Below are 24,389 nucleotides of genomic sequence, written 5' to 3' on the forward strand. Positions count from 1 at the left end.
TGTTTATCCACTTTATCTTGGTCTTCTATTAGATCTTTATCCCATTTTTTTTATTATTTACCAAGAAATGATTTTACCATATAAATATGATTTTAGGAAATCTCAAACAAAATTTACAGAAATGTCTTCAGTTAAATTTATATTATAAAGAACTTAGTTTCATTAATTTAAAAATCCTTAAATTTTACCAAGTTAGTTATATATGAATGTATTCTGGTTATAGAAATAATATTTTTAGAATTTGCCATTACTTCACAAATAATACTGTTGTGATCAGATTGTTAGCAAGAAATAACTTTAACTTTATCCTGTTTTGTTACTAAGTCATTTGAGATATAAACTCTGTCTATCCTAGATACCATGTCTATATAAAAAGTGTATAAAAATAGAGACTTGACTTCTGAGAAACTATTAATATCCTTAAAATTAAACATATCTATGAAATCTTTTAAAGTTTTAGATGATGTTGTTTTTCTATGCCTGTTTGTTGTATTTGTGTCATTATCCTCTAATATACAGTTAAAATCTCAGCTAGAATAATGCTTCCTTTAGAGTGATGTATTATCCCTTCAAGTTGTTGCTTAACTACTGTAACCCCTAATCCTGGTATCCAATAAACATTAATTAAAGTGCATAATCTCCCATTTATTTCCTTACTTACCGAGCAAAATTCCTGTGTTATCATTACAGGTGTTTAAGATTTTGGGCATTGGAACTATGTGATTGTAACACCTCTTTTCTTCTGTCTGTGATGTAGCTTACAAGTGCTATTTAATGATTCATATTAAGTTTCTCAATGTCTTTTTTTAAAAGATGTGTTTCACCTCCTTATAGTTTCATATATTATAAATGATTTTAACTGTATAACATTAACAAATAATTTAGTTGTAAACAACAGAACTAAATTACTTTATATAAGTTATAATAAAAGTGTCAAACAGTATTTTCAAAATGCAAAAGACAGGAGTTAGCTAGGCTTACCATAACCCACAAAGGCCATTAACCTAGTTCAAGCATATGAACCTATAAATAGCTTTAACAACAATAGCTAATCATATTTGATAAAACAGTCAGTAACATACAACTACCACTGAAGCTTACCTCTATTTTTTTCATTGCCACTACTTTAACTGCTAGTCACTTTGTACATCATTAACTAGTATTATAAAGATGTATTTTGTTTTCTTTTTTCTCCTTCTGTTCTTCCTTTCCTCATCCCTCCCCTACCCCATCCTCTTTTTAAATCAATATCATAAAAATACATGCAAGCTCACTAACAAGCCTACATTACTTAAAATAATTAATTATATCAGACTAATACATTATATTAATTATCTACACCATTTTACCAGAACAATAAGTTCTTGAAAGCATCAAATAACTTTTAACTGCTAGTTGTCTTTTCTGTGAATGTACTTTTTTTTAATTCTTGTCACACCATTAAAGAAAATCACCCATCAACAATAACTTCAATTGGGATACTTTCCCAGCAAACACTTAATATGTCAGAAGAATTTGAGGAAGTCAATATATCAAAATAAATAAAATAATCAAATTGTTGTGGCATTCTAACTTTAGGTTAAGAATTCAATCAGCTTTAAATAATCCATTCAATAACTAAGATCTTTATACACTTCACTGATATGAAGCTTTTATAAATACTGGACTTCAGATTTTGTTTTCTGCAGAGCTTAGACACTTAGTCATATTATTATTATTACATTCACTAGTTTATATCTATAATCATGTGCACTGAGTTTTGTGAGTTATGCATTTGTTTAATAAATAAAACATTTATTTTTATTCCTCTGGCACAATAATTGGTAATAATTGAAAATATATTTCTGAATGGCTATCCATATATACCAATCCTGTTATTCTAGTTTATCATTTTCCAAGATCTGCAGATTGAATATTTCTGTTGTCCAAACAACACTAAATTGATACCTAGAATAGAATGTCAGAAGCAAACAATGGCACCAGTCATTAGATACTCATCCAAATCTTATAACAATGAGTGCTCTCCTAATCCTTCTTTATAATTGTCTCTGCTGTACAGCTCAACAAAGTATCATGCTATGAACTAAACTAGTAACAAGGGTATAGTCATCTCAAAATGACAATGCCTTCATCAGTAACAACAAAATTATCCTTCTCATTCACTTTAAGGCATGTAGTACCAGACTAGTTAAATACAGAATTTAAAAGAAACAAAAACAGAGAAGAAAACACATCTCATCCAGTAAATCACATTGCACAGCTTCCCTCTTAAATCGATCTATAACCTTTAAAGAGCTTATGTCATTTCTCACTTCATAACTTTTGAAAAAAAATTGTGCAACGCTATCTTAATTTCAAAATCACACAAAAAGCAATTGTATAGCTCCCAACCTCAGTGGGAAGGTAGAGAGGCAAAAAACAGAGTAAATGCTACAAACCATACAACTCTTGCTCACAGCACCCTGCAAGCACATCAAACTCAAACAAGACCAAGTAAGAAAAGAAGAAAAAAAAAACATCAAGTAAAACAGAACCACTAATCAATTCCCTATGCACACATTGTTAGCAAGTACTGTACCACAATATATGTGATGCCAACAAGCACTGTCTCTTAAAACAAACAGTAAATACCAATATTAAGCCAGCCCAACCTTTCAGAAATAACATCACACAGTTCATAAGATGAAAAGTCCATAATAGAAATGACAGCGGCCCCAAACAAAAAGAAACTCCAGAGGACAACAACTCATCTTTTGCAACTGTCTATAGGATTGCTAACAAGATCTAACTGAAATGAGTTATCCAGGGTACAGGACATTTTGACCCTGGACAGTTCAACCCCAGACTGTTTGACCCCACTGAAATGGCAAAGCAAGAAAAAAATAAACCACAGACATTTTGACATAAAGAAAAAAAAATTTATATACAGCTCATACATCCACACAGTTACTGAAAAAATGTCAAAGATTACCTCAAAAAAAGTCATGAGGATATATAACTGTTTAAAACATTTGCATTTGAAATACATAAAATAATATTATTAATGTTAATTTAAAATAATATCAATGCTTGCAATGTTAAATAATATTGATTTTAAAGTTAAGTTAAAAACTGTTACTAATTAAATTATATTTACAAATAAAATTAAATAAAATGTTAACTAAATTAACATTTACATATAAAATGCTAAATAATATATTAAATTACAGTTTAAAAAATCATGATTAAAATATTAAGCAATAAAATGCATTGATAAAACTTAATTTTTTTTTTATATATAATTGGGGTCAAATAGTCTGGGGTCAAACTGACCCCTAGCTACTCCCATAGATAATAAATGTAAATTTAAACATGAAAGTGTATACAACTGCATTGGGATCAATTTGTCTGTGTTGAATCACCCTGCTTCTGTTATCCACATCTACACAACGGTCAGTCTAACCAAAAGAGAAAGTTAACCAAAAAGAAATTAAGTAATTACAAAAGTATGCATATCTAAACTCATGCATACTCACACATATAAACATACAGAAAAACACACTCTATAGATAATGATAACTGCATTCAAGTTTATAAAATATATTTAGATAAGATCAGGAAACTAGGTGATTATATTTAAAGTAGCAGAGAATTAAAAAAAAATATTTCTATATCACTAATAAATACTGTAATTGTTTTCTTACCCAAGCAATCTTAAAACTTATATATATTTGAAGAATATTTATGTAGGCTAAAAACTATACAGAAAGAAGGGAGGAAATAAAAGAAGAGAGAGAGATGAGGGAGGGGGGAGGGAAGAGAGGAATATGATTCAAGAATGCATTTAATCTAATAAGTGTAAAAACATTAAAGTAAAAGTTTAGTATGGCCTTAATATCTATAAGAATGTTTTATACTATCTTTTTATAAAATAATAATTTAAAACAGTTTTACTTTTCATGAATGAGTTGTTGTATTGACCCTTTTCCAGGTATGTTTAGCAAAAACACTTGTTAAAGGTGGTAGTGCATTATCTAGTATGTATATCTATATACAATAATACTATTACTTATGTCCTGCTGGGGAAAACCAAAAGTAGAAAGAAAACATATATTTATTTGTCTTTAAGTTTCTTTTTCTTTTCAGTTGTCTTCCACTTATTTTTTTCTGCATGTCTCTTCAAAGAAGCACCAATCCAATCCATGTTTTCTAGTTGATCTAAAATGTTGTTTATTTTTAAAAAAGACATAGCCATTTCCAAGGATTCAAATATTTTAATTCTATCTGAAAGAAAAACTTTTACTCTGGTTAGAAATAACAGATAAACTTTGATTTGATTCTTTTTTAGTTCTTACAATAAAGGAAGAAATTATTTTCATTTTAGTATTCCTGAGGTTGAATAGTCATTCTCCTGGATTCACTAATATTCCATGCAGGACTAGCCTAGTCCTGCACGGAAGAACCCATGTAGGATCAGGACGGCAGCGCACCATGCATAATAATGAAGGCACACTGCCCAAGCTCCTAGGCTTACACAAAGTGTGTAAGAGTGCAGGGGGCATGTTTGACAGCAGAGCTCTTAGAATAAACACACCCCTGCAATCTAGAACAGCAGAAGCTGTTAAGAAATGAGCAAGATCACTCATAGGTGTCCTCATATCCCCACCAACAGTACCCCATGTGTACAACAGCAACAGGACATATAAATTAAAAGAAGAAACCCTTTTATTTGTTTTAAAAATCCTATTAAAGCTAACCATAGATGCGCGGGTGTGCCCATCTCTTAGCTACAGTTAATGTAGCTTTAATAGCAAAAGGAGGATAAAAAGCAGAATATGTGCAAATGAAGCAGTACAGAAATATTGTAGTGGGCAGAGCGTTCGCCTCACGAGCAGTCAATCCCAGATCGAGTCCCACTGCAGTACATTCCATTTCCATGTCAAATCACTGTTATGATCAATATATTTAGTTGTATAACCTAATAAATAACATATGTGTGAACTGGAGTAGTAAGCAGTGTAATGAATGATAACCCTATACACTTGCCAAATTCACCACCTCCCCAAGAACCAGTAGACTATTACTATATAAAATATAGCAGTAGTAAGGATAAATAAGCACGAGTAAGTAGGTGCAAGTCTGTTTGCACGACGGTAAGCATTGCTTACACAGAGTTAGCAATAGTGAGACTAACCATGTGTAAGCGGATGTCACCAGAAGTTAGCAGTGCTTACCATCGTGCAAACCCACTGACAACTGCGTAAAAGTGCTTCAACCACTCCATATCCAATGGGCCTCATTCTGGCCAGCAACAAATTAAACAGCCCCGGCAAGGTTCAAACCCAGGAGCCTGCACACCATAGCCAATGTGATTTATCACTAAGCCGCCACAGATATACTTAACTCTAATGTTTCCATAAACATAGCATCCAGCAATACCATTCAACATTACAGGATATGTAGCTAAATATGTAGATGTATGTGTGTCTGTGTGTGTGTGTGTGTTTGTGTGTGTGTGTATAGATATCTATAACTAAATAGATACATATCTCTCCCTCTCTGTATTACACATATATATATATATATATATATATATATATATATATATATATATATATACACACACACAGACATACATATATATATATATATATATATATATATATATATATATATATATATATATATATATATATGTATACACATATAGATATATACATATGCAGACATCCATACATCTATATGTTGTTAGATATATATATACAGCAATATATATACATATATATATATATATATATATATATATATATATATATATATATATATATATATACATATATATATATATATATATATGTGTGTGTGTGTGTGTGTGTGTGTGTGTGTGTGTGTGCATGTGTGTGTGTCTGTGTGTATACACAGATATATATCTATGATATGATACAGCACATAAGAATGACATATATGACCACAGGCACCACCAATGGGTGTGAGGGATCTCAATCAACATATGTGTTACACGTACCAATACCCCCCCCCCACAGCCAAACAGGTGAAACATACAAACAAAGACACAAAAAAAGTAAACAAACCAATGCTTCCCAAACTACAGGCAGGATACTGCCAGTGGGAGTAACATTGTAGACCCGCTAAGTCTAATCTAGAAAAAAAGACAAGAACGTCCCTTGCAGGACAACCCAAAAATTATGGGATATTTGGATTCCTGTCATTACACAGATTCGCTATGGCAGGGCACACTGGACAACCCAGTGTTCTTGGACAACAAGGTTGGGAAAGCCTGAAGATCCATGGGTCGAGACAATGTATGTGATGGGCACCGAGAAGTGGAGAGTGGGCAGTGTGCAGTGGTGTGGTTAGACCCGACCTGCACCCAGAGAAAAGATGATTGCTACTGAGGAAGAGTGGGGGGGTGATGGGTATGAAATGATGGGTCGAGGCGTGCTGATGTTGGATGGAGCAGTTCTAATTGGACCGCCTCTTGGATGTAAGCAATAGTGTAAATTGGGCAGAGCATTCCCTAACGAGCAGGCATTCCCGGTTTGAGTCCCACTGCAGCACAGTTTATTTTTCATGGCAAAGCACGTTATAACCAATTTTCTTGTTGCAAAACCCACTAATTAACACCAAATAACACATGGTTGCAGCACCCTACTGTAGGCAGAATGGCTGGCATTGGGGAAGGCACTCAATTTATTGCACAGCGCTAGGGCACCCAGGAGTACAGATTCATGGTATGGCTCCTGGGCAAACACCGTGAGGAGAGAGTACTGCAGGTCCAGTAATAGGGCTCTCAGTATAAAGTGGAGGCCTGGGACAGTCTCACCCATGACCTCACCAGTGCCACTGGTATCCCCCAGTCTGGTGAGCAGGTCAGGCATCACCATGCTAACCTGAAGCAGCAGAGGGGTGATCTCTTGGACCAGTATATCCAAGAAGCAAGGCAGATGGCCGATGCCCCAGCACTAAGTACCCATTCTACTACATAGATAAGGATTGCCTAGCTTGTGTAAACTATGATGCCCCAGCACTAAGTACCCATTCTACTACATAGATAATGATTGCCTAGCTTGTGTATACTATGAATAGGTAATGGTTAAATATCACTGTATTTTCTCTGACAGCTGCAGATGAGCAGGCTGCAAACCAGCAAGCCCATGCTGCCAAGCTGCAAAGGCTGTGTCATGAGGCAGGTTAGTAAGAGAGGTACCTGTCACCTGCAGTCAGGTCCTGGCTGTGGTGTGCAGGGAGCTCGACAAGGAGATTTGAGACCAGCTACACCAGCTTGAGGGTCACGTGGTACAATTAGAGGGTGTGCCTGCCCCTCCTACCCAGCCCCCAGCACAGCCACCTTTGGGGCGGTGAAGGTGCAGTGGTGACTGCCCATGGGTGAGGACCTCAGTCCCACTGTTTTCATTTGGGAGCTAATGGGCTTGCAACTTCCAAACACCCCTCCACGTCCAAGGTGTTTACCCTCCACATGTGTCATATACCTCCCCTGTATGCATCTTGTCTGTCTTGTCTGTTAACCTACCCAACCCACCTCCCCAAAAATACCTATTACCCCTCCCCAACATTCCACTCTCATCTGAAAAAGGAAAAAAAGGGCAATCTGTTCCCACAAAAAAATCTTGCCCCATACATAGCTGTCCATTTTGCACGTGTCCACTGGACACATGTAATCTGGTCTAATTGGCATCACAACTTATTATTGTTGTACTCATCCCCTCCCAGGGGTTTGAGTGTCCACATCTACCTCCAAATTCAGTGTATATGCACAGCTGTTGCTGTAGAAGAAATGGCCAGCTATGGACCTTCCCTTCAGCCTTCCTGTACATCCTTGGCTATTTTCCCTACTGTCTTTCCCTCTTTGCGCCCCTTTTTCTTTTCTTTTAAAGAAATTAGCGCGGGAGTAAGCACTTTTAAACAGCGGTAAGCGGGTTTAAGCCTGTTTGCGTGGCGGTAAGCAATGCCTACACTTGTTAAGCAATGTAAAAGCTAACTGAGTGTAAGAAGCTGTAACCGGAGGTTAGCATTGCTTACCCTCATGCAAACCAGTGCAAACCCACTTACAATTGCTTAAAAGTACCTTAGTCACTCTGTAGCCAACAGCTCTCATCCTGCCCAGCAACAAAATAATCTGCACTCCCAAGTTGCAAACCCCAGACCCTGCACACTATAGTCAAAGTGAGTTACCACTAAGCCATGGCAGTTACCCATACAGCTGATGTTATCGCAAGCATATCACCCAGCACAGTCATTCAACAGTATAGGAAATGTATGTAGTTATGTAGATTAATACAAGCAACCATTTGTAGATTGCTCATATACAGTATTTCAAGCAGTCTATGTATATCAAAAAAACAGTGCGTGTCCACTCATAATGTGAGAACAGTAGATTGCATAATACTTATGAAAATAATAAAAAACAGTGCATATTGAGGGGGCATGTGGGCTTGAGGGGGCATGTGGGCATGCTTCATGCTCAGAATGTCAAACTTGGGACGTCCGTTCCGCTGAACTGGGAGATGAGGCCGGGCAGGTGTGTGAGCAAACTGCTGCTTCTCAAACCCCTGGCAGGATACTACCAGTGGGAGAAACAGTGTAGACCAGCTAAATCTAATCTTGACACAAAAACAGGTCCGTCCCTGGGTGGACGAACCAGAAATTGTGAGTCAAACCATTGTCTACACATGTCTCGAAAGATGAACAAGGCAAGGCTCATACATACATGGACTAAATGGATGAAGAGCCTGAAGAAGCTTGGGTCGAGACAGTATACTGGATGAGTACTAAGACGTGTAGAGAGGGCAATGTGTGCAGGGGTGGTGTGGCTGGGCTAGCAACTGGAGAATGGATGGTTGATCTGTATGTGGTGCTCGAGGGTGGGGGAAGGAACCATGGGTATGAAATTATGGAAGATATATACAAATAGTGCAGCACAGCAATAGTGTAGTGGGCAGAGCATCTGCCTAATGAGCAGGCATTCCTGGTTTGAGTCCCACTGCAGCACAGTCTGTTTTATATGGCAAAGCACGTTATAACCACTTTTGTTGTTGCAAAACCCACTAAATATCACATATTTATGAACTAGAGTACTGTAGGAAATGCACATGTGAAGTGTCAGTGTCATAATGAATAAGGCACTACTAAGCAGGTTTAAGCACAAATAAGCAGTAGTAAGCATATGTAAGCACTAGTAAGCGTGTTTAAGTGCAGCTGCATGGGGGTAAGCACTGCCTACACAGATTAAGCAATATGGAAGCTAACTGAGTAGAAGAAAGTGTGACCAGAAGTTAGCAGTGCTTACCTCCGCACAAACATGCGCACACCTGCGTACTACTGCTTTAAAGTGCCTTAATCACGCTGAATCCAACAGTCCATTTTCTGCACAGCAACAAAATAAACAGCCTCTGCAAGACTCAAAACCAGGACCCTGCACAACATACACAAAGTGATTTACCACTAAGCCATGACAGATACACATAGCCCTGATGTTTTCACAAACATATCATCCAGCGCAATTATTCAACAGTACAGGAAATGTAGTAATATCATACCACACAACCTCTTAATGCAAGAATTTTGGACAAAGTGTGCCAAAATGTGGGTACAAATAGGGATATATGTCAAATACTGATCTTATACACTTAAAACATAGCTAGTTAAACAGTTATATGTAGAAAAACACATATTTTGAAGGAGATGAAGTCTGAAACACAAAAGTGTCGACATTAGTTACTGACTTCAATCCTGAGATCATCTATGTCAATTGCCAAGAGAATGAGGTACAGGCGAAAATTATGAGCCGAACATGCATGGACATATGGACAAATATGTATCTGTAAATATAACCAATTGTATATAACCAATTGTATATAGATACATAAATATGTTCATATTTATGTGAATATATATATATATATATATATATATATATATATATATATATAGGGTTTTACATATATAATACATATATCATTATGGAGCTATAAATTATATATATTTACAGATAGAAATGTGTATAGCATTTCCACATGGGAACAAAATCTTGAATCACTCACTACAACATAACAGACCATAAGCACTGTTAATGGGGGGGTGGGCTCAAATGAGGGATACCTGGTAATTAGTGCTATGTTACCCCCCTCCACAGCCCTAATGGGTATGCTGTGCAATCCAATATCCAGCACGCACAGTTCTTGACTTCAGGACCCGCCACAACACAGCTACAATGCTTTAACATAAGCCAATTTACCTGACAAATGTCGGCAATATCTGTAACATATCATGCAGAAAAGTCATTCTACCGCAGGGAATGTACAGTGTGGAAGGAGTACATATTACAGTGGTGCAGATATGCACACACATCTATACAGTGACAAATATTTTCAGGTAGATATATATATATATATATATATATATATATATATATATATATGAATATATATATATATATATATATATATATATATATGAATATATATATATATATATATATATATATATATATATATATATATACATATATATTTACATATATGAGATATATGGTTACATGTTAAAAGGTCGAACGTTTGAAACATCGATCTGCATATGGTCGAGACCATATGGTCGATGTTTCAAAACATCGATCTTTTAACATGTCTAAAAGTAAAGGAAAGAAATTAGTTAGAAGACTGTAATGCAGGGGGCAAGCCCCCCTGCACCCCCCACTACTTAAATATACCAACTCTGAGATCGCACTACACTGAGCATACAGTGTGGACTGGGAAGCTTTCCTATTCCCTGCTGTAGCATGATCTCGGAGTTGGTATATTTAAGTAGGGGGGTGTGGGGTGCACACATGGTTATATGTTAAAAGATCGATGTTTTGAAACATCGACCATATGGTCTCGACCTTATGCAGTTCGATGTTTCAAACATTCGATCTTTTAACATGTAAGCATATATATATATATATATATATATATATATATATATATATATATATACATATATATATATATATATATATATATATATATAGGTATATACAAATATGCACAGACAAAAGGTATTAGTAGCCATACATATGTAGAAGTAGTGTGGAAGTACTGGGTGCAAAGTATATACCTCAACCACAAGACCTGTAACTGGCACCTGTGGAATGTGCGTGTGGCAACCTTTCCCATAAATGAGAATACTTACATTAAACATATACCCACTCACAATTCAAAGGACATGACACCACACACATGTATGCATATACAGAAAACCTTTATTTGTGTACTATACAATAATGTATGCCATTACTTACAGCACATATATTTTGAAATATATAATCAGTGATGAATGCAAAGCCCACACAAAACAGTAGATGCAAGCAATGTGGATATATAACATACTATGCTGTCCAGGCCAAGGTCTTCAATTAGTACAACAGTAGGCAAAACAACAGTAGACAAAGGATTTGCCTTTAAGATAAGTAACAATCAACAATACATATGTATTTCAGCAGCCTCCAATTACACCCTGTAGTCAAGCCCTAGGGGGAAATGTATTAGTTGTGGTAATGTCAATGCATCTGTCATATGTCTTGACCCTGACCAACTTATTTTGTGGGAGTCCACAATATGACTGGAATGACAGCAAGAATGCCAGCAGTAAATAATGATAGGCCATTACCTAACAATCCCTAACTGTATCCCAGCAGGACAAAGCCTGCCATATATGTGGAGGGCAGAGGCAGGAACACAGGGCCATATTTTAAATATAAATATATATATATATATATATATATATATATATATATATATATATATATATATATATACATACACATGTATGTCTATATATATATATATATATATATATATATATATATATATACAAACACACACACACATAACATAATTCTTCTACATATTTATATATATATATATATATATATATATATATATATATATATATATATATATATGTAAATACATGTTCCCTTCCATGATATCTGTGAGAGAACATCACACATACCAATACACAACATATATATGTTGAGAACACATCCCATTTTTTCGTGAAGGTGGGATTTGTATGTTGGTGAAGGCTAGTAGGCAAATTGTGGTATGTAGGTTGGGTCTGCAGACAGAAAAGACAGCTTACAGGGCTGGTATATGACACATGTGGTGTGTAAACACTGTGGATGGGGAGTGTTAATTGGACTGTGTACACAATTGAGTCCCCATATGGAAGCAATGGGACCAAGGTCCCCACCCATGGACAGTCACAACAGCATCTACATGGTCATAATGGTGCTTGGGCTGTGCAGGAGGAACAAGCATGTCCACCCTGTGTATGTGTACTGCAGGGCTCCAGGTGTTGTGATAAGTCCTCCATGTCTCTTTGGAGCTCTCTATGCACCAGACCTTGTACCTGACTTTGGGTGACAGGGTTCTATTTGTGTGTGCTCGTGGGGGGGGGGCACCATCTCCTAAGGTGGTTCCACCTGAAGATAGTGTAGGACCAGTAGATGATAATGTCCCCTGGTGGGTTCCAGATGCGGTGTGGCCTGGTAACATGGCCAGATGAGGTGGGAGAGGTGGTTCTGCTGGCAACTAACCCCTACACATGCTATTGTGTCACTGTTATGGAACATATGTGGGCTGTAATAGTCCAGACAATCCTGGAGCATGTCCCACACCATGCATAGATATCCCCAATAACACAGAATGGCAGATGTGCAGCAATCACATAGCATGATACCACATGCACATGTGGAAACATAGTGGCACTGATAATGACATGCAGGTGAAATAGTCTGTAACATGCCAGCAAAAATAGTGCCCCCACAGGGAACATGGCTGCAAACACATAGCACAAAGCATGGTACAAATACATAGCACAAAGCGTGGTACAATACAACATATGTCCCAATGGTAGGTAAGCTGTTGACATACCAATTACATTGTGTGAACAGTTTGTTGTAGCTGATATGGTGGGGGGAGACAGAGATGTGTATTAAGAACTATGGAAACTGCTGTATGAGTTGTTCAGATCTGTTTCCATCTTTAAGTCTACCAGGGAAGATGGCTCACACAAGACTGCCACCATTCAGTGCTGCAGAAATGGAGGTAATTGTGGAACACATGATACAGCACTACCCACTGCTTTTCAACCAGACAGCCTGTGATCAGCAGGAGAGGACCGCCATGTGGAATTATCTAGTTCACAGGGTCAATGATAGCCTGGAGAACCGCACTTATGAGCAGGTCCAGCATCATTGCACTGACCTGCTTCACCATGTACGTTGGCATGCAGCTGCCATACGGGGGGATCACCTCACAACAGGGGGGGATGCCGTCCATCCACCCCTCACCCGCGTGGAGGAGCTTCTCAGCAGCCTTGTGGTACCTGCCTGCCTGCAGAACCAACAACTGGCAGAGGGCATTGTGAGCACTGACACACCAGCTGAGGAGCATGCAGGTAAGGCCCAGGGCACATCATTAGACCATTCCTGTGCATGCATCTGAATCTGCACAGGTAGAGCATGCATATCTGAGATGTCATATACATAGTCTGTTGCTGTGTAGTTGTAATAAACAGTTGTGCATAAGCTGTAGTATTGTGGAATTCTATTGCTGATGTAACATAATGCTGCACTCACCCTTTATGAATGCCATAGGTGTGGTCACTGACATCAACTCTCTCACACTCTTATGTAGGTCCCTCCAGGATACCACCAAGGCAGCAGCCTGTAGCCGGTGAGTATGGTTCATGTTCATGCTTGGCAATACACCGGGCATGTAATAGGTATGGGATATTCCATGCACACATCTAACACACCTACCCATACTGCATGCTGTACACCTTCACTTTTTGTTGCTGTGAAATGCACTGCATCACAGTGGAGACCATGATGGGGTATCGGAAAGGTACATCAGACACATGCAAGATAACTAACATCTTGTCATTGTGATATGTGTCCACAGGGATGAGAATTATGGCAGGACACACAGCCTAAAGTAGGGACATGTGTGAAACAACACCCTCATATGGTGCTACAACTGGAAATATACCTGTATTACAATAGCGACCATTACAGATCGACACTATGTCATAAAATAGTACTGTGGTCCATATAATTAGCTGGTAGTAGGCTGTTGCACGTAGTGTCCCATCCTTGGGACACTGCAAAACTGACACATGTGTAGGCCATAGTTGTCAGCATCTGCAAAAAGGCTGGATGGGGGGAAGGTGTGTCATCATGACACAGCAGTGCACTGTAGCAAGGATCCTATGCATGCTAAGAATGGCTGTACCTGCACACAATCAGGTTAAGTAACTGTGACAGACATAACCCTGACTCCACAGCAATAGTGACAGCAGTGTGTGAACTCCAAGGGATGTGCACAAGCATAGACCTTGCAATCATGCAGAGTTGTGGGACATGTGTAGGGCACCCCCTATAGCCATGGTAAGGTCTGGCAGTTGTCAGTGTAATAGTCTTGTATTGGTCATACATGCACCGCTGATGTTGTGATCTGCAAAGCAGACATCAGGCATTCACAAATGACATCTGTTCGCATATCATCCTATCATTGGAGCTGACATAACTGACACAGTACTACACATGCAGCAATGGTTTGTACACCTGCGAGGTATGGTGCACAGCACAAGGCAGGGTGCAGAACAGGTCCACAGTGACACTTTGTACATGGGTGCAGTGTTATCAAGGGGAAGGGCCATCGCCTACCAACACAGCCCATGCATCACACACATGTATACTGGTGCTAGCATGAAGTCACTATAGTTGCACTGCATGCTGTTGAGTACCATATGTAATGCATGCTGACAGAAGGGTAATGGGAGTACTGTGTGTACAAAAGTTGTGCAACCTCACATGTAGGTGTGTGTGGGGTGGGGGTGGGAGGTGTGTGTGTTGATTGTGTCTGTAAGTACAGTCTGGTGGAGTGTGGTCGATGCATGTCAGATGTGTGTGTACATGTGTGTCTGTTTGTGTGGGTGCCCATGTATGCACAGGTGATTGTGAGGTTGATCACATGGCAGTACTTCTATTCGGGATTGTGCCGTACATGTACATGGAGTTTATAGGTTCATAGGTTCATACTAGGCTATCTGCCCTGGGGCATTTATAAGCCTAGCCCGATTGTGTTTGGCTTATGCCACCCCTTGATTTGAGTATACTGTGCCCTTTTTAAAGTTTAGTTTACTGTGCCTCTGTCTAATAGTGACATGGAAGTAATCCCCAGGACAAACCTACGATCCCCCATCCACTCATCAAGATTCTTCTTGAAGAGAGTCAGTGAGGTGCTCTGCCTAACATGAATTAGAATTCGAAGGGAGCCTCTGGGTTATGAATCTGTCCCTCCAGCATGTTCTATTTATTTCTGTGCTGAGGTTCAAGTCCCTCGAGCGCGTGGCTCTAAGGGATTTAGATTTACTGAGGTGGAGCATGTCCATTAATTCTGGGTTGGACATAGCTTTATATGTCAGGCATAGATCGCCTCGAAGTAGGCGGTATGCAACTGAGTAGAGCTGGAGTTTTTTTAACTGAGCAGCATATGGCATCTGTTTGAGTCCCTTGATCCTCCCGGTGAGGTACTTTTGGGGTCTTTCTAATTGCTGCAGGTGTCGGGTAAGGTGCATCCCAAAGGGGGCATTGTATTCTATGATGGGCCTGATGAGGGATGAATAAAGGGGCACGATTACCTCTCTTGATCTAGATGTGAATCCTTTCATGATGAGGTGGGCTATGTAGAAGGTCTTTCTAACCACTTTGGTAATGTGGTTGTCAAAGGAGAGACTGCTATCAACTTGGGTCCCCAGATCCCTAATTACTTTCTCTGTACTTAATGGGTTACCACCTATGTGGTAATTTGTGGGCACATTGTTTTTGCCAAAGGGTATGACTATACACTTTTTGGCATTTAGCTTTAGACTATGGCTCTGGCACCTGTTATCCGTCTCTGCGAGACCTTTTTGAAGGATGTTTGTGTCAGCTGGAGAGTCAATTATGGCGCCCAGTTTGCAGTCATCTGCAAACTTGGTGAGCCATAGTCCTCCCACGTTGGCCTGTACCTCAGAAAAGTAAATACCGAACAAGAGAGGTCCCAGGACAGAACCTTGTGGGATGCCACTTGTGACCGGTTTCGAGTCTGACACGGCTCCAGCAACTCTGACTCTGTGGGTTCCGTCTCTGAGCCAGTTTGCGACCCATCTTGTGACATAGGGGTTTATATTTAGGCTGGATAGCTTATCCATGATGCCCAAGTGGGGTATTGTGTCAAATGCCTTTGCGAGGTCCAGATAGGCTGTGTGGACTACCTTCCCTTCATCTATGGCCTTGGTGACTGTTTTGAAGAAGTCGACCAGGTTCAAAAGGCAGGATCTGCCCTTGACGAAGCCAAATTGGGTAGGATCTAGTGTCTGTAGGTCCCCAATGTCTTTGTTTATGAGTTCCATGATGATCCTCTCCATAGCCTTGCAGACTAGGCTAGTCAGGCTTATGGGGCGATAGTTTCCAGAGTGACACATGAGACACCAGCACAACCTGTCTGATATGTGAACACAGGACAGCTGAAAGCATAACAAGGTCTGCAGCATGGAACATCCATTGGGAGGGAAAGTACACACCAGGTATACACATCATATTGCCAGCAGCAGATAGATAACTGGCTACCCACATATGCAGCACTACTAATGCAATAGGGAATTACCAGAGTACACCAGTGAGTGTATCCAGATATTACTGTTGTCCACATGATAAGTTGATTGTGCAGCAGATGTGGCATGAACTGAGCAAAACTGTAGTATGAGACTCCGGTGTGTGACATATGTAGTGAATGTAGCAGCCGCAACCATATAGGGGCCATGTACACCATGACTGGACATACACAGGGTAACACTGGATGACAGCAGTGAGGCCATGTGCAACCTATTCCACTCAAGTCAGGGAGGTGATGGAGTAACAGGTCATGTGTTGTGATCACACGTGTAGGCACGAAGAGTAATGACATGCAGGATGGGGAATATATTAACAGAATGTGGGACTGTCTGTAAACCCAGTGACAGGGAGGTAGTAAAGTGGACTGCCAGTGTGTGTGGGTGTACGTGTGTGACTGTGTGTGTGTGTGTGTGTGTGTGTGTGTGTGTGTGTGTGTGTGTGTGTGTGTGTGTGTGTGTGTGTGTGTGTGTGTGTGTGTGTGTGTGTGTGTGTGTGTGTGTGTGTGTGTGTGTCTGTGTGTGTATGTGTGTGTGTGTGTGTGTAAATGTGTGTACTGTTATGCAATGCTTTGCAGGTCTTAAAGTGTGTGTTTGTTTCCCCCACAGGTGGCGAGGTGAGTCAGGGTCCCTCCTGCATGAAATCTGAGGTTGATGTCTGTACAGACACTGATGATGATGATGGTACTGTTGAGGCACAGTTGGGGTTGCCAGAGGCTGACACTGCGCCATCATTTGTCATCACCCTCCTAGCCATCCCAAGCCTGCACACAGTTACAGTGCCCATACAAACCATATCACAAGTGTCCATAGCAGAGGGACAGTTGGCGGTTAGTGCCGGTGACCAGGAAAGTGTGGTTTCCATGCCGATTGTGTCAGGTCACAGTCAGCATAGCCGGATGTCCAGCAGGGCACCACATCGGCAGATATACAGTGGTGCTCATAGGAGGGCTGGTGATCATCATGCCCCTGGCAGAGGCACCACAACTAGTACCACCAAGAGCATGTTTCAGGCACAAGCACGTATGGAAATGTACACCAGACAGTGCCTGACGCTGCAAACGGCTACTTTCTCATCTGTAAGTGACAACATCCATGAACTTGCTGCTGCTGTCCGTGAACATAACGAGATCATGGGATAGACAGTGGGGTGAGATGGTGGGCATCCTCAACTGTGGTATGTTTGTGCTTGAACACGTGGTGGGAGTGGTGCGACGGCCATGTTGATGTAGGCTAGAAACACCAGCAGCTGGCGGTCAATGTGGATGTGCTAGGATGCTAAGCCACTCCTGTAGTGGCAGTACCAGCCCCAGAACACCACTAGGGGTGCCGTCCACACCACACCACAGAAGGCCTTGTGCACGTGGCCCTGGCCAGTCCCAGACATTACATGGTTCCAGCAGACATCTGCCATCATTAGGGGAGAGTAACACCTCAAGGTCTGTACCTGCATGTGCCCATGGAACCCCTGGTAGGCACAGTCAGCACGTCAATGGCCAGAGGTGATGAACTGCACACCCTGCCAGGTATGGTCTGCAGCTGTCCAACAATACCTGTATATGGCAGCCACATGGCAGAACTGTGTGCATGCATACCTGCAACCACACCTAGGGCATCCCCATACTGACACACACCACATCACCACACCCAAACAAAGAACTAAACCTCTCACCCACACACATGATGACAAATGTATGGACCACCTGCGGCCTCTGGCAAACCAGCAACACACCCTGTGCATATGATGATACATGTGCCACATCCCTGTCATCCATAACATTGATGCAGGGACAGACTAATATGGTTCTGATGCACACGGTGACTGTAATAGAGTGCTGCAATGTACTGCAGTGTAAGATGTTGTCGGGGTAATGTGTAATACATACATGTCAGGTAATGTAGCCATCCAGCTATGATGCATTTCAGCTGTTAGTAACACTGATTGATTGTGATCACCATAATGTTATCCGTTTGTATTGTAGGTGTATACATGTCAGCAGGATGATGGTCTGCAATCATATTCCACAAGGGTTATGGCACTGTTGTGACACTATAGCCATGACATATCTGGTGTACAGTTGCACACATGTCACAGGTTTGTATAACAGTTATTGCCTGTGCCACACTGACTGGTGACCCACTGGGACATGTATAATCTGCAACCTTATGTCAACCCATCCACATACACACACATCCTTAGTTGGCAACACTGTGACTAGACCCCTACCTAGGTATGTAGTGCTATTGAACTGTGCAGCTTTCATTGCACACACCACACAACGTTTAGGGTGAGGTGTGTACCTGGTTACATGTTACATGCAGAACATCCACAGACATGTACAATATGGTAATGGGGGATTTAATGGTTGTATATGGAGAATACATAGTGTGTCATACCATCATAGACACATTGGCAGACACATAACAGGAGACTCACATCTTAGAGACCTGGGCTTATTCGTGCTAACTAACTAGTCCATGCATCCAGTGAGTTACAGGTAGGCTGCACACAGCACATGCGTAACTGGGCTGTATTGAGTTATCAGTTACCTGTATGGTTGATGGTGATAGTGGTCACCAGAAAGTGGTATGTGGGACATATACCAGGTGTACCATGCTGTAATGACGGTGTACGCAGCACCCACATCCCCCAGAGGATATTGCACACACTGGAAGCCATTATGATACTTTGACATACCCACTATCACACATTGACCACGACGGCAATACAACCCATTGTATATCACAACATAAGTACTACAGGGATATGCATGTAATGCACATGCCACAGGCATAGTAGGGTGTTGCATTGCAATGCCTCACCTATGGGCAGCAACAACACTATCTGTACTACTGTGTGGCAATGTGTAGTGTAATAGGAGTATGTGGCCTTGGAATGGTGTACCTTACAGATATGCAGACATGCACTCATACACACACACTTGGCAGAACTCAATGGGTTTCCCATGCCTATCGACCCATTTGTACAAAACTGTTGTGCTTATACTGCAAGGCACATGTAGCTGATAGGGAGAGGAGTGTAACAGGGTATGTGTCATGTCCAATACAGCAACGGCCACATCTGACTATGGCAATGGGAGTGGAGGTGGTTGTGAAGGCCACCATGGAATTCCCAACTACAGGTGTACTAACACACAAACACTGCTATCCTCAGTAATGCACATGTACACGTGTCAATACTGTGGTGCATTGCTGCAGGTGGTCATAGCTGTGTACCTGGCTATTGTCCATGGAGGGATTGGATGTGTAGGGGGTGTGTGTACATTGGTATCATGCCACCTGTCATGTGCCAGCAGGCAATCTATCAACACACCACGTTAGTGACCGGCAGGGTAAGCATGACATGCATCAGACAATTCTCTGGGTGCCTTCTGCACATGGCCACTGAGGTGATCCAGTTGACATGCATGCAACATATATTACAATACATGGTTAATGTCTGTGATGGAGACCTGTACCTAAGCATATTCAGTTGACTGTGGTAGTGGTAGTGTAGTGTAGTGTAGGTACCCGTGGCATGTGGCCCATACAAGGTGTTGTCTTCTATATGTGACAAGTAGTACACAGCTGGTCAGACATGTCCATGTCAACCAAGCATAGGTTGTCTGTATGTATCCCAGCTGGATACCTGCCATCTGCACATCTGTAGAGGGACTGACAGACACAGTTTGGCGAGTAGCTATGCAGTAGGATGAATGTGTCAACAGATGGATGTTTGACAACAATATGTATGCCATTACTACATGTTGTAAGCCCTCACTAATATGTGTTGTACAGACGGTAGTCTACAGTTACATTCCACATGCCTGATTATTATCAAGTAGGGATATATACTGTGACACAGCTCACACACCAGGAACATGACAGTGAGGCCTCAGAATGCAGCTATGCTCACAGGTGTGCTTCTTTTCAGTAGTAATGTTAGCACTCTACCCTTCCCTGGGACAGCACTGTCGACAGTAGTAATGTCATGTTACACTACATGCCAGTGTGACAGCATGTACCCCGGGTTGCTACCCCTACATGTAACACATTCACATAGATAAAAGTGCTGTGCAGGTCTCATATACTTGTGTGTCCCAGACATGTCAATCAAAACCCTTTGGTGCTGAAATGACAGCACATAGATGCATGTACTGTACATGGCAGTACATACACTTATTACAGATGTCATTTTCCAGGGTTTGACATAGCCTTGTATGTTATGCAGAGATAGCCTCTGTGTAGACAATATGCCACAGAGTATAGCTGCAGGTTTTCTAGATGGTCAGCATATGCCATCTGCTTTAGGCCTGTGATTCTCATAGTGAGGTATTTCCACTGCCTTCCCAGCTGTTCCAGATGTCTTGTGAGGTACATACAAAATGGGGCATTGTACTCTATACTGGGTGTAATGAGGGATGAATACAGTGGGACAATTACCTCCTTTTTTCTGGATGTAAAGCCCTCAGTGATGAGGTGTGCCACATAGAAGGATTTCCTTACTGTTGTGGCAATGTGGTTAATGAAGGTGAGACCACTGTCCACCTGTGTCCCTATGTCTGTCAGCACACTTTCTGTGTTTAATGTACTGCCTCCTATGTGGTAATTCATGGGTACATGGTATTTCCAAAGGGGATAACTATACATTACTTGGCATTAAGCTTGAGCCCATGGCTCTGGCACCAAGCATATGTTTCTGTAAAGCCATGTTGTAAAATATCCACATCATTTAGGGATGCAATAATGGCTCCCAGTTTGCAGTCATCTGTGAACTTTGTTAGCCAGAATTCCATAGTCTTGGCCTGTACTTCAGGGAAGTAGATGCCAAACAAGAGCTGTCCCAGGACTGACCCTGAGGTACTCCACTTGGCATTTGTCTGGAGCAGGGATTGGACTTGGCTACTTTTACAGTCTGGATTCCGTCAGTAAGTTAGTTGACAAACCATCGAGTGATGCAGGAGTTTATGGCCAACTTCATAAGTTTAACTATGTCTCCAGAGTGGGGGATGTTGCTGAAGGCCTTGGCCAAGTCCAGATAGGCTGTGTGGACTGCCTTACCCTCTTCCATAGCTCCAGAAACTCATTCTGGTTCAGGAGACAGGATCGGCCCTTCACAAGCCCAACTTGGGTGGGGTCCAGTGTTTTCTGGTCACCAATGTCTTTGTTTATAAGTTGCATGATAATGCATTCCATGCCCTTGCAGATCAGGCTTGTCAGACTGATGGGACAGTAGTTCCTGGGATCCAAGGTGGATTCCCCCTTGTGGAGTGTGATAACTGTAGCTGTGTGCTGCTCAGTGGGAACAAAGCCTGAGGTGAGGCTATGATTAAACATTGCACTTAGGTGAGATGCAGGTTTATTTTGTAGTTCATGTAGTGCACAGCCCGGGATGTCATCTGGTCCCATGGATACTGTATTCCTAGCAGTGGATACTGCGGGTTCCACCTGTGTGGTCATGATAACTGGAATTTGGCAATCTTTTGGTACTGAGATGGTCCCTTTAGGGGGTGAGAAGAGGGTGAACGTGGCACTAAATCATTCTGCCCAGATGTTGGCAAATTCATTGGAATCAGTATATTTAATAACATTCTATTGTAGCTCAGAGCAGTTCTGAGCATTGCCGTTTAGATCCTGGACATAACTATAGAATGCCTTGTGGTTGTCTTTGGAAACTATGGCAATTATATTTATGTAACAAGCTGTGGTGGATTTTGTGGGATATCAGCTTCTTACTGAGGCTGGTAAGGGAGCAGTTTGCATTTTGGGATTATCCTTTTTTCTGCAACAGTTTTGTCCTTCTGTTGTATAGTTTGTTTATGGCAGTGGAGCACAAGATTGGCTTCCTTCTTTGGAGGACAGCATCTCGGTTCTATTTGGGATGTCACAATTCATGCACAAGTGGATGTGCTCATACAGTGCCTTAGTGTAGGATTCACCAGTTGCACTTTCATCTCCAATCTCCATTGGTGTCATGAAGTGTGTCACTTCTGACTTGAGTAGTATGGCGTTGGCTTTGGAGAGGATTTTTATAGAGGTTTCCTTACTGGCATGTGGGGGGTGGGATGTGGCTGTCAACGGTGATTACCTCATGGTCAGACCTGACCAATGAGGGGTTGCCCAGTGGTGTAGAGCATCTTACTCCCATGTTGGTAATGACCAGGTCTAGGATATTGGAGACCCTGGTTGGACAATGGATTAGTTGATCCAGGGGGTTGGAATGTATGAATTCCAGGAACAGTTGGTAATAGGTGTTGGTACCCAAGTTGTTTTCCCAGTTAATGGCAGGGTAGTTGGAATCACCCAAGTATTATGGTGTTTGGTTGTATCTTAATATTGTCTAGTATGTTTATAATGGTGTAGTGAGAATCTTGGGGCATGGAGGGGGATCTGTAGCAAGCTACAATTTGGATTGCAGTCTTACCTAGTGTTAATTGAATCTGGAGATTCTCAGATGCATTGTGTTGGGAACTAAGCTGGAGGTGTGAATAACCTTGGTGAATATGGACACTCCTCCACCTGTAGTGTTGTGGTCTTGGTTTGTTGCCCAAAATGTGTGATAAGAGTTGTAGCCAGGTATTGCAGGTGTGCTCTCTGGAGCATTGAACCAGGTCCCAGTTACTGCACATATATCAATGTTCCCCATTTGTAGGTGTGCCTCAAGAGAGTGCTTTTTTAGGTTTAGACTTCTAGCACTGAGTCACATTACCTTCAGTTTTGCATGCTTGTATCTGTTACAGGTGGTTTTGTCCTTTGAACCTTGCCTAGCTAAGGCACTATGAGGGTGCCAAGAGCTGTAGTCAGTAACCTGAATCCCAGGGGCAACAGGTGCAGACCATCTCTGACAAAGCATCGTGCTTTGTAAATCATGTTGTCCCAGGCAAACAGATACTGGATCCGCTTTGAATGACATCAGACACTTAGCCACTTGTTGAAGTCATTGCTGTGTATATGTATAGGTGTGAGTGTTTATATGTATATATATATGTACCTATATATCTCCATATATGTATGTGGATATGTATATGTTCATATATGTATGTGGATATGTATATGTGTATATATCTACATTGATATGGGGATATATGTGTACACATATATGTTTACCATATGTGCAGAACATGGAGTGGAGTCCTACCTCAGCACCAATAGTCCCAACCCCGTAGTGCAAGGGAATGTTATGGATGTATTGTGGGAATATATGTAGACTGCTGCTACTGTCATAGGGTGTCTTAACAGACATATTGAGTGTGGGAGGTCACATCTGCTGTAGGCATGTGCACCATTGCCTACGGACAGACATCCTAGGGGCAGCATAGTGCAGTACCACTGCTAGCACAGTAATGATCCTGTGGACTACAGCAGGGATATGACCAGTATATGTGGATTGTCTGGCACTCTGTGTTCAGTTCAGAAGTGTACACCTGTCCCCTTCATGCGAGACATGTGAACCATGCCTCCCAATGTGGATGTTACTAGCCATGTACATGGGTATATCAAGACAATACTGGGGTACATATGCCCACACAGTGTATGCACGCACACACGCCAGTCTGTCCAGACACATAACACCTGGTGGTGTTGAGTTCACATGGTCACATACTACCCAGTGGATGGTGACTTACATATGTACAGCATACCACTGCTTTGTCAGAAATACACAACAGTTATGC

Source organism: Protopterus annectens, chromosome 2.part0 (genome assembly GCF_019279795.1).
Source record: "Protopterus annectens isolate FY-2018-M chromosome 2.part0, PAN1.0, whole genome shotgun sequence".
Classification (NCBI taxonomy): Eukaryota; Metazoa; Chordata; order Ceratodontiformes; family Protopteridae; genus Protopterus; species Protopterus annectens.